The sequence below is a fragment of the Scyliorhinus torazame genome, chromosome 4 (genome assembly GCF_047496885.1).
Source record: "Scyliorhinus torazame isolate Kashiwa2021f chromosome 4, sScyTor2.1, whole genome shotgun sequence".
Taxonomy (NCBI): domain Eukaryota; kingdom Metazoa; phylum Chordata; class Chondrichthyes; order Carcharhiniformes; family Scyliorhinidae; genus Scyliorhinus; species Scyliorhinus torazame.
In genome coordinates, this window is record NC_092710.1 from 272,569,894 (window position 1) to 272,588,635 (window position 18,742).

Here is an 18,742-nt window from a genome sequence, read left to right on the forward strand (position 1 = left end):
CTGCACTGTAAATTCAGTGTCAAAAGGCTCCTCCATGAGTCTTGGCGTTCCCTCGTGGAGCCCTCCCAACTGGCAACCTGCAAAGTGGCCACCAGGGTTTACCTTGCGATCTCCCTTGTGGTGACGGGTCATCTCGACACAGGCAAAGTGTCCATGGAGTGGGAAAAAGTCCTTAATAGAGAAGGGAGCTGAATTGGGTGGCTATGCCGCTGCGGATTCCACCATTGGCAATATGCCATTGCGGTGGGAAGGTGATGGGCATCCTCCCTGTACCTTCCCCACCATATTGTAAGCTCTCCCATTCCAAAGCCCATCACCAAGGCGGGGGGGGGAATTCAGCCCTCAAAACCAGCTCTTTCAAAGCATGATAGCCCGAATGGCCTCTTTCTGCTGCATCATTCTCTGATCGATTGAATTTTGAAGGAAACGTTCTGATTATCACTCAATTACCAATTGCTTTGTCAATTTTTGTTAGAAAATGTAAGCATTCATATTGCTGATACATGTGAGCAGGGGTCTGGAAATAAAGAAAGAGAGAAAGGGAGATAGAAGATTGTGGCAGATATGAGCAGCAAGTTCTGATTCAGAATGCAGGGAACCTGGCTTCACTCTCCCTTATTCCATCCAGGCTGTCATACCTAACGAGGTCCAGAATGGATTCCTCAAAGCCTTGTAAGATCAAGGGATTTCTGCTTTTGAGCTCTAATCCTGTTTGGCTCTGTTCCCTGTTATTATAAGTCATCTTGACCTCCAAACGCAAATAGTCTTGAGATGTTGCAAGTTTTCTTGAGAGCGTGACACACATCAGCTGAACCTACACCCATCTTGTGCATCAGTAAATGAACATGCATCGTGCTGCTTGATGTATAAGAAATATTTGTTCTGCAAGGCTCTATTAAGGTTTCAGCATGACAACAAACTTCAGTCCTAAATTGTATTTGGGCCTTGTATGACGGCCTTTGGCCCAGAAGCAGTAATATTCAGTGTAAGGGTCCTTCCCATTAATTCCTTATCTCCCCCTTCTTTATTTTTGCTGTTATCATTTTGATACATGAATGCTTAATGGGCGTAAGTCGAGCAGGGGAAATGGGGAACAAAAAACTAAGAACAATATAGCACAGGAACATGCCTTTCAGCCCTCCAAGCCTGTACCTGTCATGATACCACCCTTGGCCAAAACCCACAGCACTTCCTAATGCTGTTCCTTCTATACCCATCCTATCCATGTATTTGTCGAGATGCCTTTTGAACGCCGTTAATGTAACTGCATCCACAACATCCCCTAGCAGCACGTTCCAGGCACTCACAACCCTCTGTGTAAAGAATCTGCCTCGCACATCTCCTCTAAACTTTTCCCCACGGACCTTAAACCTATGCCCCCTAGTGACTGACCCCTCCACCCTGGGAGTGCCTTCCCATCCACTCTATCCATGCCCCTCAAAAGTTACAAAAAGGTACACTGTGCTAGCATCGGACAGCAGAACCCAGACTTTGTGGCACCCAAGAGAGATTGGAGGGATTCAGTTCAATTATTTGGCTGGTGGCAAATGAATTGGCAAAGGCCGTATTCTGCCTGGTAACAGGCGGTCTTGGATCCTGCCCATGTGGGATGATTTTCAGAGAGCCAGGAAAAGGACACTTGAGTCCTGCACATGCAGAGGAAAGGAGTTGGGTGAACCCATCTCTCACCCTCCCTTGCCTTTCTCCAGAAAAGCTGCATAGCTGCTGTATAATCTGAAACTTCAGAGACCTGAATGGATCTACAGTGAAAATCATTACAGATTGAAAGCTGTACACAGAATGAATCTACAATGACCACCCCAAACTGAAAGCCTAGATTGAAGAGAAGGAAGGTGTGCTCTAAGACAACCATCTGAAACAAAAACTTTTATCCCTGTTACTTATTAGGGCATGCATGGTAGCACAGTGGTTAGCACTGTTGCTTCACAGCGCCAATGGCCCAGGTTCAATTCTCGGCTTGGGTTACTGTCTGTCCGGAGATTGCACATTCTCCCTGTGTCTGTGTGGGTTTCCTCCGCGTGCTCTGGTTTCCTCCCACAAGTCCTGAAAGACGTGCTGATAGGTGAATTGGACATTCTGAATTCTCCCTCTGTGTGCCCGAACAAGTGCCGGAATGTGGCGACTAGCGGCTTTTCACAGTAACTTCATTACAGTGTTAATGTAAGCCTACTTGTGACAATAAAGACTATTATTATACCTTGCTCTTCTCCCCACTGTGTTTGTCTGCCTTGTGTGTGTAAACGGTGGGACGAGTTTAAGCGGGATGTTAGGAATTGGATAATAGTTAACCTGTTATATTTACTGCATATTTAAATTGTGATGAACGGTTACTGTAACACTGTACCCTTGTCATGTAAGGTGATGTCCCCTTTAAGACCAGGCTTGGAACCCTGGGGGACTCCGCCTCCAGCTTCGCCCATCTGGGAGCAGTATATAAGGGGCCGCCTTGTGGGCAGCACTCTGTTAGTACACATCTCGGCACCAGGCTAGTTCTTAGCTTATTAAAGCCTTCTTTACCGTTTACTCTCTAAGCGTCGTCATGGAGGGTACAACATAAATATAGTTATTGTTTTAATAAACGTTATTGTGTTTAAATGTATGGACCTGGTGACTGTAGTTATTGGGCAACTAAGGGCTAAAGACTTTGGGTGATTTCCACGAATTATTAATTAATTAAATTGTGTTGTGACTCCAGGTCAAGTCAGGCTTGAATTGACCGTATATTAGCCCAAATGGTCGTAACATAAGGAACATTTAGAATTATTTAAAAATTTTGGGGGATCTGTATTTTTCAAAAAGGTTTAAACAGGGCTTAGAGTTTGCATCACTTTTGAAGGGATCAATTGTAATTTTTGGATAATAAAAAAACAGGCTCATGTTGGTCTAGAAGCAGTATCACCACAAGGTTAAAATATAGAGACCATGTGGTGACAGCCACAAAGAGGAAAGCGAAGAGCTAGCCACTGCCTGCAGGGAGTTTGTTAAGTCCTTGAAGGAAAAGGATTGGAACTCTGCTTGAAAGGACTGTATGACTGAAACTGGGATCACACAGGTGGAGCAGATTGCCTGCTAATGTCTTGAGATAGTCTTAGTTATATCTACCATTCTATGTGCAATGTTTTTACTGAGTGTGATTTGCTTGCTAATTTGCGTTTCCTTTACATTGATTCTCATTCATGTGAAGTAAGCTACAAAAAGTAAAATTGTGTGGGTAATTTCTTCATTTGGGGTTGGTCGGTAGGTTCTTTTGGTTTATGGATTCCCAGGTCGATCTTGCGTTGCGCAGGTCAAAGAGACACAGCCTGAGTGAGTAAGACACATCCAGAGTGGGAATTTGAAACTTGGTAATTTGGTGCAGTGAGGTAACCAGGAAAGGTAAGTGGTTAATCTAATTCTGCTGTTTTCAGTTAAAAGTGCAGTGTAGATTAGTGTCTGATTGGCTGAAGCTGCCCCACCCTAATTGCTGAGAGGCAGTTATCTGGCGGTCACCTGAGGCCTGTTTAGGGGCACAAAGGTACACATTGTATTCTTCTCTTTGAAGGTTTAGTGTGAGTCATCCTGAAGTCTGTATAAAAGGCAGACAGAAAGCGCACTCGGTAAACGTTGTGCAGGCCAAAGAGACACAGCCTGAGTGAGTAAGACACATCCAGAGTGGTAATTTGAAACTTGGTAATTTGGTGCAGTGAGGTAATTCGGTGCAGAGTGGGAGAAGGTGCTTTTTCCCTACTGTTTTGTTCTCTCTCTTTCTTCGGGCCTAGTTTCGGGTGCTGTTCGGAGGAGGAGCAGCAGTCTCTGTGAGTATAAAAACCTAACGGTAACTTCCTGTTTTCCACTTTTTTTTTTCCAAATGTGATGCCAGAGGGAAGCTGTGATCTGATTGGTTGATAGCAAATCTGCCCCAAATTTAAAAAAGACACAGCTAAACTCGTAAACTTAAATTAAACTAATTAATTAATTAGAGATGGCTGGTCAGGTGATGTGCTTGAGCTGCTTGATGTGGGAGCTGGCAGATCCCATTGCGAGCTGCAGCGACCACATCTGCAGTAAGTGTTGGCTGTTCAAAGAGCTCCGGCTCAGAGTTGATGAGCTGGAGTCTGAGCTTCAAACACTGAGGCACATCCGGGAGGGGGAGACTTACCTGGACACTGTGTTTCAGGAGGCAGTCACACCTGTCAGAGTAAGTAGTTTAAATCCTGCCAGTGGCCAGGGACAGCAGGGTGTGACTGCAAGTCAGGCAGGTAAAGGGAACCAGCAGTCAGGAACTCAGGAGCCTCAGCCCTTGACCCTGTCCAACAGGTACGAGGCACTTGCTCCCTGTGTGGATGGCGAACAGGGCTGCAGGAATGATGAGTCAGCTGACCAAGGCACCATGGTTCAGCAGGCCATTCAAGGGGAGGGAGTAAATAGGCAAGTTGTAGTTGTAGGGGATTCTATTATCAGGGGGATAGATAGTATCCTTTGTGAACAGGATAAAGAGTCCCACATGGTATGTTGCCTGCCCGGTGCTAGGGTACAGGACATCTCTGACCGGCTTGAAAGGATACTGGAGAGGGAGGGGGAGGATCCAGTTGTTGTGGTCCATGTCAGTACCAACAACATAGGCAAGTCTAAGAAAGAGGACCTGTTTAGAGATGATAAAGAGCGAGGAGTCAAATTAAAAAATAGGTCCTCAAGGGTCATAATCTCCGGATTACTGCCCGAGTCATGTGCAAATTGGCATAGAGAGGCAAGAATAAGGGAAGTTAACACGTGGCTGAAAGAGTGGTGTGGGAAAGAGGGGTTCCTTTTCATGGGACATTGGCATCAGTTTTGGGACAGGGGGGACCTATACCGTTGGGATGGTCTCCACCTGAACCGAGCTGGGACCAGTGTTCTGGCGAAAAGAGTAAATAGGGTGGTCAATAGGACTTTAAACTAGAGATTGGGGGGGAAGGGAAAGTCAGGGAACCAAGAGGTGAAGTAATCAGTGGGAAACGTAGCTGCTTAGGAATACAAAAAAGCACAAAAAGACAGAACTCAGGAGAGGTTACGATAGTCCCCATCCCACAAAATATGGCACAGTGTATGGAAAGGCTCAGTAAACCATGGTCCACCACACTAAGAAAACAAAAAGTGACGGTCAATAGAGAATTAAAGGTGCTATATTTAAATGCGCTCAGTGTATGGAACTAGGTAGGTGAGCTTGTGGCCCAGATTGTGACTGGCCTGTATGATGTGGTAGGCATCACAGAGATGTGGTTGCAGGGGGTTCAGGACTGGCATTTAAACATCCAGGGATTCACAACCTATCAAAAAGACAGAGAGGTGGGCAGAGGGGGCGGGGTTGCCTTGTTAATTAGGAATGAAATTAAATTAGCACTAAACGACATAGGGTCAGATGATATGGAGTCTGTGTGGGTAGAGTTGAGGAACAACAAAGGCAAAAAACCCATACTGGGAGTTATGTACAGGCCTCCTAACAGTGGTCAGGACCAGGGGCACAAAATGCACCACAAAATAGAAAGGGCATGTCAGAAAGGCAAGGTCACAGTGATCATGGGGGACTTCAGTATGTAGGTGGACTGGGTAAATAATGTTGCCAGTGGACCCAAAGAAAGGGAATTCATTGAATGCTTACAGGAGGGCTTTTTGGAACAGCTTGTGATGGAGCCCACGAGGGAACAGGCCATTCTGGACTTAGTGTTATGTAATGAGCCGGACTTGATAAAGGATCTTAAAGTAAGTGAACACTGAGGAGGCAGTGATCATAATATGGTAGAATTCAGTCTGCAATTTGAAAGAAAGAAGGTAGAATCAGATGTAAAGGTGTTACAGTTAAATAAAGGTAACTACAGGGGCATGAGGGAGGAACTGACGAAAATCGACTGGGAGCAGAGCCTAGTGGGAAAGACAGTAGAACAGCAATGGCAGGAGTTTCTGGGAGTAATTGAGGACACCGTACAGAGGTTCATCCCAAAGAAAAGAAAGGTTATCAGAGGGGGGATTAGGCAACCATGGCTGACAAAGGAAGTTAGGGAATGCGTCAAAGCAAAAGAGAAAGCCTATAATGTGGCAAAGAGTAGTGGAAAGTCAGAAGATTGGGAAGGCTACAAAAACAAACAAAGGATAACAAAGAGAGAAATGAGGAAAGAGAGGATCAAATATGAAGGTAGGCTAGCCAGTAACATTAGGAATGATAGTAAACATTTTTTTAAATACATTGAAAACAAACGAGAGGCAAAAGTTGACATTGGGCCGCTCCAAAATGACGCTGGTAATTTTGTGATGGGAGACAAGGAAATAGCTGAGGAATTAAATAAGTACTTTGCGTCAGTCTTCACAGTAGAAGACATGAGTAATATCCCAACAATTCCGGAGAGTCAGGGGGCAGAGTTGAATATGGTAGCCATCACAAAGGAGAAAGTGCTAGAGAAACTAAGAGGTCTAAAAATTGATAAATCTCCGGGCCCAGATGGGCTACATCCTAGAGTTCTAAAGGAGATAGCTGAAGAAATAGTGGAGGCGTTAGTCATGATCTTTCAAAAGTCACTGGAGTCAGGGAAAGTCCCAGAGGATTGGAAAATCGCTGTTGTAATCACCCTGTTCAAGAAGGGAACAAGAAAAAAGATGGAAAATTATAGACCAATTAGCCTAACCTCGGTTGTTGGCAATATTCTAGAATCCATTGTCAAGGATGAGATTTCTAAATTCTTGGAAGTGCAGGGTCGGATTAGGACAAGTCAGCATGGATTTAGTTGATAAGGTGCCTCACGGGAGACTGCTGAGTAAAATATGGGCCCATGGTATTCAAGGCAAAGTACTAACATGGATTGACGATTGGCTGTCAGGCAGAAAGCTGAGAATTGGGATAAAAGGTTCTTTTTCGGAATGGCAACCGGTGACGAGTGGTGTCCCGCAGGGTTCAGTGTTGGGACCACAGCTGTTCTCTTTATATATTAACAATCTAGATGACGGGACTGGGGGCATTCTGGCTAAGTTTGCCGATGATACAAAGATAGGTGGAGGGGCAGGTAGTATTGAGAAGGTGGGGAGGCTGCAGAAAGATTTAGACAGTTTAGGAGAGTGGCCCAAGAAATGGCTGATGAAATTCAACGTGGGCAAGTGCGAGGTCTTGCACTTTGGAAAAAAGAATAGAGGCATGGACTATTTTCTAAACGGTGACAAAATTCATAATACTGAAGTGCAAAGGGACTTGGGAGTCCTAGTCCATGATTCTCTAAAGGTAAACTTGCAGGTTGAGTCCACAATTAAGAAAGCAAATGCAATGTTGTCATTTATCTCAAGAGGCTTGGAATATAAATGATGTGGAGATGCCGGCGTTGGACTTGGGTGAGCACAGTACGAAGTCTTACAACACCTGGATCTTCATTCTGGATCACAACGTCTTCACCTTCGACAACAAGTTCTTCATCCAGACGCACGGAACAGCCATGGGGACCAAATTCGCACCCCAATACGCCAACATCATGCACAAGTTTGAACAGGACCTACTCACCGCACAGGACCTTCAACCGATGTTATACACCAGATATATCAATGACATTTTTTTCATTTGGACCCACAGCGAAGAATCACTGAAACGACTACACGATGACATTAATATGTTCCATCCAACCATCAGACTCACCATGGACTACTCTCCAAAATCAGTTGCATTCTTGGACACACTCGTCTCCATCAATGACGGTCACCTCAGCACTTCGCTTTACCGCAAACCCACGGATAACCTCATGATGCTCCACTTCTCCAGCTTCCACCCTAAACACAGTAAAGAAGCCATCCCCTATGGACAAGCGCTCCGTATACACAGGATCTGCTCAGACGAGGAGGAGCATAACAGACATCTACAGACGTTGAAAGATGCCCTCGTACGAACAGGATATGGCACTCGACTCATCGATCGACAGTTCCAACGCGCCACAGCGAAAAACCGCACCGACCTCCTCAGAAGACAAACATGGGACACAACCGACAGAATACCCTTCGTTGTCCAGTACTTCCTCGGAGCAGAGAAACTACGTCATCTTCTTCACAGCCTTCAACACGTCATTGATGACGATGAACATCTTGCCAAGGTCATCCCCACACCCCCACTACTTGCCTTCAAACAACCGCGCAACCTCAAACAAACTATTGTTTGCAGCAAACTACCCAGTCTTCAGAACAGTGACCACGACACCACACAACCCTGTCATGGCAATCTCTGCAAGACGTGCCAGATCATCGACATGGATACCACTATTACACGTGAGAACACCACCCACCAGGTACGCGGTACATACTCGTGCGACTCGGCCAACGTTGTCTACCTCATACGGTGCAGGAAAGGATGTCCCGAAGCGTGGTACATTGGCGAGACCGTGCAGACGCTGCGACAACGAATGAACGGACATCGCGCAACAATCACCAGGCAGGAATGTTCCCTAAATAGAGTTGAAAACAGCCATGATTGAATGGTGGAGTGGACTTGATGGGCCGAATGGCCTTACTGCCACTCCTATGTCTTATGGTCTATTGCTGTGCATAAAATGATATTGAATTTACAGTACATAAACAAGCCCTTTGGTCCATCTGGTCCATGAAGCACCTAATTCTATCAATCTTCTATTCCTTTCTCACTCATCGGTTTATTTAGTTTCCAATATAATGCTATTTGCCTGAAATACTCCACACGATGGCAAGGTGCACATTCAAACCATTCTGGCTAAGAAATTCAATGATTTAAAAATGCCAGGAATAAGGTTTTCTAAATATATTTGCATTGTGGGAAACTGCACCCCCACAATGGGATTCGCCTGGAAGCCCTGCCAACCTGGCACTGCCAGGGTGAAGTTACAGGGAACTGCCCTGACAGGTCTCTGACCACCAGGGCACAACACTGGTCTGCACGTCGCTGGTGGTGTGGTCATCTCAACTGATGGAGAGCAGCAGTGATTCCCGCTGGCATGACGTCATGCTGGCAAGGGGGGGGAAGGTGCCCCTGGGAGGTACGGCATTTAGGTATATTTAAACGTATGCCGATTGATGGTAATCAGGTCCATGCCCTCATTGGGCATGAACCTGATTGTGTTTTCAGTGGGGGGGAGGGGCAGTGGGGGAGGGGGTGGTGGTGGTGATGAAGATCTCCTTCTGAATTTTTGCCGGTGCAAATCCTGTTATGGTCCTCTATAGAGAGTTAGCACCCATAACTTAATTTGTCTCCGGAGCAAACAGGCCCAGAAAACCCCCCCATTATGTCAGAGCATCCTCAGTATGCAATAATGCAATAAATTAAAGGCAGCACGGTAGCACAGTGGTTGGCACAGGTGCTTCACAGCTCCAGGGTCCCAGGTTGGATTCCCGGCTTGGGTCACTGTGTGTGCGGAGTCTGCACGTTCTCCCTGTGTCTGTGAGGGTTTCCTCCGGGTGCTCCGGTTTCCTCCCACAGTCCAAAGATGTGCAGGTTAGGTGGATTGGCTATGTTAAATTGCCCTTAGTGTCCAAAAAAAGGTTAGGTGGGGTTACAGGGATAGGATGGAGGTGTGGGCTTAGGTAGGGTGCTCTTTCCAAGGGCCGGTGCAAACTCTATGGGCCGAATGGCCTTCTTCTGCACTGCAAATTCTATAAAACTCACATATGAACTGGTAATTCGTCAGATTTTATTGCCAAACAGTTTGTGTAAAATGGACAATGAGGTTGGGATCCAAGTTCCATTCTTCTCTTTGGATTGCTGCAGGACATTTTTAACCACTGGCCAGACTGCTTTCAGTTGAATTTGTTTGATCTAAACTAACTAGGAGGAGGCAGTGGCACTGGCATTGGTAATGTCACGGGACTATTAATCCAGAGGGTCAGACTAATGCTCTTGAACATGGGTTCAAATCCCACCACATCAACTGGTGGAATTTCAATTCGATACCAAAAATCCAGAGTTGAGATTAGTCTCAGTAATGGTAACCATGAAACTGTCATCGTTTGTTGTAAAAACCCATCTGTTTCACTGACGTCCTTTAGGGAAGGACATTTGCCACCCTTACCTGATGTGGACTTTATGGGTCACCAGATCCACACTCAAGTGGTTGATTCTTAATTTCCCTCTGCAATGGAGAGGCAAGCCATTCAATTCAAGGGCAATTATTGATGAGCAACAAATGCTGGCCTTGACAGTGACTCCAAAACCCATGAAAGACGTTTTGTTGTGTTGAATCGCACCTGCCTCACATCTACTCTGCACGAGACTCTCTATTACTGTTACAGACAGAGAGAGTGAAGTGTTTACTGTGTCACTGCTGAATCTGTAAGCAAGGCAATATAGCTGTGCCCCGGAGTACGTCAAAACATAAGAGAATGCTCGAGAACCATTCAGTTTGTCCATTGAAAGAATTAATATGTTTTTCAGAGCTAATAATGTTTTGGAACTTAAAAGCGTAATTGAAGAGGTCAAGACTGCAGCATAAAGAATATCAGAAACATACATGTTGTAATAATTGTGGTGATATGCATCACTGTAAATACACAGGATGTTAATGTAGATACACGAGGATACTGTAAATACACAGCAGCTGCACATGCCACTAAGAGCCCACTGTGAACTTAGTGCCATGGGTCGTATGGGAGTTCCCCCAGTATACCCCGCTAGGTACCCTCTGGCCGCAGCCAACCCATCAACAGGCTGGGTACGCTCCAGCAAAACCTGGGTGTAATAAGTCCACGGAGGCACCAGTCCCGTCACCAGAATTCCTTTTATTTACTGATGCTCGATTAATAACTCCAGAAGCGAGATTGGATGACAATTGAAAGCTTTATTACACTAGACGTTTCCCCCCAGCGCAGGTACAGAAGGCAGCTGCTGGAGCTACATGGGCTCTTATATCCCGCCTTGTTGGGCGGAGCCAGCAGACAGGCTTAACCAATGAGAACAGAGTACCTTCTACACCAATGGTCTTCCGGCATTACAGAGTACCGTAATACCTCTAATACTGACTACCACATTCACCCCATGTTACAAAAAAGTCCGGCGGGGGTGGTGGCTCCGGCGGGGGTGGTGGCCTCGCAATACGGAGTGGTAGAAGTTAAGGTTATGAAGGTACCTGGTATACCTCCATACTGTGTTTCGCCTCATTAAATCGCAACTATTGACAACATTTATTTACATTTCAGAATGAAGCAATTAGTCGATCGGGGGCCCTGGTTGTCCTCTGCGATTGTCATAGCTTTGGTGGTGATGCAGGCGGCGGCTCAGGCGTCTGTGGCTCCGGGAACGTGACTTCGGCTTCTTCGGCAGCTGCTTCATCACCCCTAGATGGGACCGGTGGGGGAACCGATCCACCTGGGAAGGGGGCGGCTGTGGGGTGCGCCGGTGGGAGGGAGGGTAGGACTGGTGGTGGGGGTGGGGGTGGGGATCCAGCGGGCGCCAGGTCCCGTAGGGAGACCATATCCTGTCGGCCGTCGGGGTACGCCACGTAGGTGTACTGAGGGTTAGCGTGGAGGAGATGGACCCTCTCGACCAATGGGTCTGACTTGTGCACCCGCACGTATTTGCGGAGCAGGATGGGTCCAGGAGCTGCCAGCCAGGTTGGGAGCGAGGTCCCAGAGGAGGTTTTCCTCGGGAAGACAAGGAGACGTTCGTGAGGTGTTTGGTTGGTCGTGGTACACAGCAGTGACCGGATGGAGTGGAGGGCAGCCGGGAGGTCCTCCAGCCAGCGGGAGACTGGGAGATTCCTGGACCGTAGGGCCAGTAGGACGGTCTTCCAGACCGTTCCGTTCTCCCTCTCTACCTGTCCGTTTCCCCGGGGGTTGTAACTGGTCGTCCTGCTCGAGGCAATGCCCTTGCTGAGCAGGAATTGACGCAGTTCGTCGCTCAAAAAGGAGGACGCCCTATCGCTGTGTATGTAGGCGGGGAAACCGAACCGCGTAAAGATACTGTGGAGAGCTTTTATGACAGTGGCTGCGGTCATGTTGGGGCAGGGGATGGCGAATGGGAACCAGGAGTACTCGTCAATCATGTTCAGGAAGTACGTGTTGCGGTCGGTGGAGGGGAGGGGGCCTTTGAAGTCCATACTGAGGCATTCAAAGGGACGGGAAGCCTTTATCATGTGCGCTTTCTCTGGCCTGTAAAAGTGCGGCTTGCACTCCACGCAGATTTGGCAGTTCCTGGTGGCTGTCCTGACCTCCTCGATGGAGTAGGGCAGGTTGCGGGTCTTGATGAAATAGAAGTATCGAGTGACCCCCGGATGGCAGACGTCCTCGTGGAGGGCTCAGAGGCGGCCCACTTGTGCGTTGGCACATGTGCCACGCGATAGGGCATCAGGAGGCCCGTTTAGCTTCCAGTGAGGATACAAGATCTCATAGTTGTAGGTGGAGAGTTCGATCCTCCACCGTAAGATCTTGTTGTTTTTTATCTTGCCCCGCTGTGCATTATCGAACATGAAAGCAACCGACCGTTGGTCAGTGAGGAGAGTGAATCTCCTGCCAGCCAGGTAATGCCTCCAATGCCGCACAGCTTCTACTATGGCCTGGGCCTCCTTTTCAACTGAGGAATGGCGGATTTCTGACGCGTGGAGGGTGCGGGAGAAGAAGGCCACGGGTCTGCCCGCTTGGTTGAGGGTGGCCGCCAGAGCTACGTTGGACGTGTCACTTTCGACCTGGAAGGGGAGGGACTCGTCGATAGCGCGCATCGTGGCCTTTGCAATGTCTGCTTTGATGCGGCTGAAGGCCTGGCGGGCCTCTGTTGAAAGGGGAAAAACCTTGGATTGGATCAGTGGGCTGGCCTTGTCCACATAGTTGGGGACCCACTGGGCAAAATAAGAGAAAAACCCTAGGCAGCGTTTCAGGGCCTTGGTGCAATGAGGGAGGGGGAACTCCATAAGAGGGCGTATGCGTTCAGGGTCTGGGCCTAGAACTCCATTTTGCACTACGTAGTCGAGGATGGCTAGACGGTCGGTGCTGAACATGCATTTATCCTTGTTATATGTGAGGTTAAGGATTTTTGCGGTATGGAGGAATTTTCGGAGGTTGGTGTCGTGGTCCTGCTGGTCGTGGTCGCAGATGGTGACATTATCAAGGTACGGGAATGTGGCCCGTAAACCGTACCGGTCAATCATTCGGTCCATCTCTCGTTGGAAGACTGAGACTCAATTAGTGACACCGAAGGGAACCCTTAGGAAGTGGTAGAGCCGCCCATCTGCTTCGAAAGCAGTGTAAATATTGGTCCTTCAGAGGATGAGAAGGGAGATTTAATAATGGGAGATGAGGAAATGGCTGAGGAACTGAACAGGTTTTTTGGGTCGGTCTTCACAGTGGAAGACACAAATAACATGCCAGTGACTGATGGAAATGAGGCTATGACAGGTGAGGACCTTGAGAGGATTGTTATCGCCAAGGAGGTAGTGATGGGCAAGCTAATGGGGCTGAAGGTAGACAAGTCTCCTGGACCTGATAGAATGCATCCCAGAGTGCTAAAAGAGATGGCTAGGGAAATTGCAAATGCACTAGTGATAATTTACCAAAATTCACTAGGCTCTGGGGTGGTCCCGGCGGATTGGAAATTAGCAAATGTGACACCACTGTTTAAAAAAGGAGGTAGGCAAAAAGCGGGTAATTATAGGCCAGTGAGCTTAACTTCGGTAGTAGGGAAGATGCTGGAATCTATCATCAAGGAAGAAATAGCGAGGCATCTGGATGGAAATTGTCCCATTGGGCAGACGCAGCATGGGTTCATAAAGGGCAGGTCGTGCCTAACTAATTTAGTGGAATTTTTTGAGGACATTAACAGTGCGGTAGATAACGGGGAGCCAATGGATGTGGTATATCTGGATTTCCAGAAAGCCTTTGACAAGGTTCCACACAAAAGGTTGTTGCATAAGATAAAGATGCATGGCATTAAGGGGAAAGTAGTAGCATGGATAGAGGATTGGTTAATTAATAGAAAGCAAAGAGTGGGGATTAATGGGTGTTTCTCTGGTTGGCAATCAGTAGCTAGTGGTGTCCCTCAGGGATCAGTGTTGGGCCCACAACTGTTCACAATTTACATAGATGATTTGGAGTTGGGGACCAAGGGCAATGTGTCCAAGTTTGCAGACGACACTAAGATAAGTGGTAAAGCAAAAAGTGCAGAGGACACTGGAAGTCTGCAGAGGGATTTGGATAGGCTAAGTGAATGGGCTAGGGTCTGGCAGATGGAATACAATGTTGACAAATGTGAGGTTATCCATTTTGGTAGTAATAACAGCAAAAGGGATTATTATTTAAATGATAAAATATTAAAACATGCTGCTGTGCGGAGAGACCTGGGTGTCCTAGTGCATGAGTCGCAAAAAATTGGTTTTCAGGTGCAACAGGTGATTAAGAAGGCAAATGGAATTTTGTCCTTCATTGCTAGAGGGATGGAGTTTAAGACTAGGGAGGTTCTGCTGCAATTGTATAAGGTGTTAGTGAGGCCACACCTGGAGTATTGTGTTCAGTTTTGGTCTCCTTACTTGAGAAAGGACGTACTGGCACTGGAGGGTGTGCAGAGGAGATTCACTAGGTTAATCCCAGAGCTGAAGGGGTTGGATTACGAGGAGAGGTTGAGTAGACTGGGACTGTACTCGTTGGAATTTAGAAGGAGGAGGGGGGATCTTATAGAAACATATAAGATTATGAAGGGAATAGATAGGATAGATGCGGGCAGGTTGTTTCCACTGGCGGGTGAAAGCAGAACTAGGGGGCATAGCCTCAAAATAAGGGGAAGTAGGTTTAGGACTGAGTTTAGGAGGAACTTCTTCACCCAAAGGGTTGTGAATCTATGGAATTCCTTGCCCAGTGAAGCAGTAGAGGCTCCTTCCTTAAATGTTTTTAAGATAAAGATAGATAGTTTTTTGAAGAATAAAGGGATTAAGGGTTATGGTGTTCGGGCCGGAAAGTGGAGCTGAGTCCACAAAAGATCAGCCATGATCTCATTGAATGGTGGAGCAGGCTCGAGGGGCCAGATGGCCTACTCCTGCTCCTAGTTCGTATGTTCTTATTTGCGGTCGCTAGGGCGGATGGGGAGCTGGTGATAGGCGGACTTTAGATCCACCGTGGAAAAGACCTTATATTGCACGATCCTGTTGACCAGGTCGGATATGCGGGGGAGAGGGTACGCGTCAAGCTGCGTATATCTGTTTATGGTCTGGCTATAGTCGATGACCATCCTATGCTTCTCCCCGGTCTTTACCACCACTACTTGAGCTCTCCAGGGGCTGTGCTAGCCTCAATGACACCTTCCCCCAGTAATCGCTGGACCTACGACCTAAGAAAGGTCCGGTCCTGGGCACTGTATCGTCTGCCCCTGGTGGCGACGGGTTTGCAATCCGGGGTGAGGTTCGCAAACAGGGAAGGCGGATCGATCTTGAGGGTCGCGAGGCTGCAGACAGTGAGGGGGGTATCGGGCTGGCGGATTTGAAAGTTCGGCTTTGGAGGTTGCACTGAAAATCTAACCCTAGGAGTGTGGCAGCGCAGAGGTGGGGAAGGACGTAGAGCCGATAGTTTTTAAACTCCCTTCCCTGGACCGTGAGGTTCGCTACGCAAAACCCCTTGATTTCTACTGAATGAGACCCGGAGGCCAAGGAGATTTTTTGGTTAACGGGGTGAACGGGGAGAGAACAGCACCTTACCGTGTCTGGGTGTATGAAGCGCTCCCTGCTCCCAGAGTCGATCAGACAGGACGTTTCATGCCCATTGATGAGCGCCGTCGTCGTTGCAGTCAAGAGTGTTCGGGGCCGCGACTGATCCGGGGTCACCGAGGCTAGTCGTGACAGCAGTTGGATGTTCTCTTCGGGCGGTGTGTGGTTATCCGAATTGGGGTCCTGAGAGTCCAGCCAAGATGGCGGCGCCCACTGGTCACACATTGCAGGGGATGTACAAGATGGCGGTGCCCATCCATTGCACGTGGTGTCTGAGAGACAAGATGGCGGCGCCCGGAGGCCACACATGGCTCTGGAGGAGGAAGATGGCGGTGCCTGCTGGCTGCACGTAGCCCGTGGATAGGGTTGTGGTGGCAGTCCGTATTCGTCTCCTGGGACCGTAGCGACCGCCCGGGCCTGGCATACCGCCACAAAGTGGCCCTTTTTGCCGCAACCTTTGCAGAAGGATGAGCGGGCCGGACAGCGCTGTCGGGGGTGCTTGGCTTGCCCGCACAAATAGCAGCGGGGCCCCCCGGGGTTGCCTGGCTGTCTCATAGCACAAGCTTGTGGGGGAATGGGAGACGCATCGGGGTCGGCCGCGGGGCGGTTCCACGCTGCCCAGGGGGCTGCCGCGCGGTCGGGGATGTAAGCGCGAGTGTTTCGGGAGGCCACATCAAGGGAGCTGGCAAGGGCCCGTGCCTCCTTGAGCCCTAGTGTCTCTTTCTCTAGAAATTGCTGGCGGATTTGGGCGAACAACATACCTGCAATGAAAGCGTCCGGATCAAAAGTTCTGTGTGGTCGCTGGCCGAAACTTGCGGGCATCTGCAGTTTCCCCAACACCAGGAGCGCACAGTAGAATTTCTCCAGCGATTCCCCGGGGATTTGTCGCCTCGTCGCTAGTAGATGTCGGGCGTAGACCTGGTTTACAGGGCGAATATAATGTCCTTTCAGCAGATTCATTGCGGCCTCAAAGTCATCCGCATCCTCGATGAGGGTGTAGATCTCTGGGCTCACCCTCGAGTGCAGAATTTGTAGTTTCTGGTCTTCTGTGGGTGTGTTTTCGGCCGTCCCGAGATATCCATTGAAGCACGGCAGCCAGTGCTTGAAGGTTGCCGCTGAGTTTGCCGCGTGGGGGCTGAGTTACAGACACTCTGACTTGATACTCCATTCTTTAAAATCTAGTGTAATAAATTGATGCTCGATCAATAACTCCAGAAGCGAGATTGGAGACAATTGAAGGCTTTATTACACCAGACGTTTCCCCCAACAGCGCAGGTACAGAAGGCAGCTGCTGGGGCGACACGGGCTCTTATACCCCACCTTGCTGGGCAGAGCCAGCAGACAGGCTTAACCAATGAGAACAGAGTACCTTCTACACCAATGGTCTTCCGACATTACAGAGTACCGTAATACCTCTAATACTGACTACCACATTTACAAACCCAACAGCTGAACAACCATGACCATTCAGTCTGCTGTCTACACCAGCAGTGCAGAGGATCTGACACTCCCTGTTATATACACAGAAAGGGCTTCCCTGATTGGGCCACTAATCAGGAAACTTGTATTCTAATTGGCCAATCTCAAAAGCCTGGCCTAAGACATTACACCCCTCCCCCCAAAGTCCGAGGAGCCCCCATGGTCCTCGTGACTCACAGGTCTCCTGCCCCAGTTTTTGCGCCAGGTCCGGCTCCTCCATTTCGGCCTCTACCATGGTGATCTGCTCTCTTCTGCTCCAGTAAGGGTGGAATTCCGCCTGGAGTGGTCTTTCCACCTCCCCAGTTCGCACCATGTGTTTTAATTTTGATAAAACAGGGTCCCTTTGGGTCCATAAACTGTTTTGTGCGGCCACTGGAAGGGTATCCAGGAAATGTAACATCATTACCGTTTCCCCTATTTTGGGTACTAATGGCGGGGCGTCCGATAATGGCAGCCTGCTTAGTGCACCGGCATTTGCCACCCAGATTCCTGGCCGATGCTCCAGTTGATACTGGTACGCCGCCAATAGTAGGGCCCAGCGTTGGATCCGGGCCGAAGCTATTGGTGGTATTGCTTTGTCTTCTTTCAACAAACCCAGCAATGGCTTGTGGCCTGTAATTATAGTGAATTTCCACCCGTACAAGTACTGGTGAAACTTCCTCACCGCGAAGATCCCAGCCAGTCTTTCCTTTTCGATTTGGGTGCACTTTCGTTCTGCTGCTGCCAGCATCCTGGAAGCGTTCCTGTCCGTTTTGCCCTCTGTGTGCCAAAACTGCACCAACGCCATATGGAGACGCGCCACACGTGAGCACGAACTCTTTCCTGGGTCGTAGTGTGCCAAGATGTTCTGGGAGGAAAGCTGTTCTTTTATCTTCTTGAAAGCCCTGTCTTGGCGGGCGGACCACTCCCAGGCATGCCCCTTGTTTAGTAATTGGTGTAGGGGGTCCAAGATGGAAGCTCTGTTCTGTATGAACTTTCCATAATATGTCACCAGTCCTAAAAAAGACCGTAACTCCTGGATTGTGGTGGGGGCCGGGGCATCTTCAATCGCCCTCGCCCGATCCTCCAAAAGGTGTAGCCCTGATTTGTCAACCTTGTACCCCAGATACGTTACTTGAGGTGTGAGGAAAACACATTTCTCCCTCTTTAGGCGCACACCTGCTGCTGAAAACCTCCTAAGGACTTCCTCCAGGTTTTGCAGGTGTTCTGCCTTTGTTTTTCCTGTAATGAGGACGCCATCCAGGTAAATGGAAACTTGTGATAGCCCTTGCAATATATTCTCCATTGTCTCCTGGAATATCGCACAAGCTGACTGTCGTGTTGGGTGTTCTGGTGTACAAACGACCCAACACGGCGGGAGATGGTGTAACTCAATTTTATTTACTACTTAACTATAACAGCACACTGCTAACTTGGGTAAGTGCATTACCAGCTAATCTGTGGACTCTTTCCTATTACTATCTGGGTGAGGCACTCAGCACATGGTGAATGTCTGAGTGGCAGGCTCTGAGCTCGGTGCTCTGAGCTGGCTGCTGCTGGAATGAGCGGGAACTGTAGTGTCCCCTGTTTTTATAGTGCGTGTGCTCTCACTGGTGATTGGCTGCGATGTTGTGTGTGTG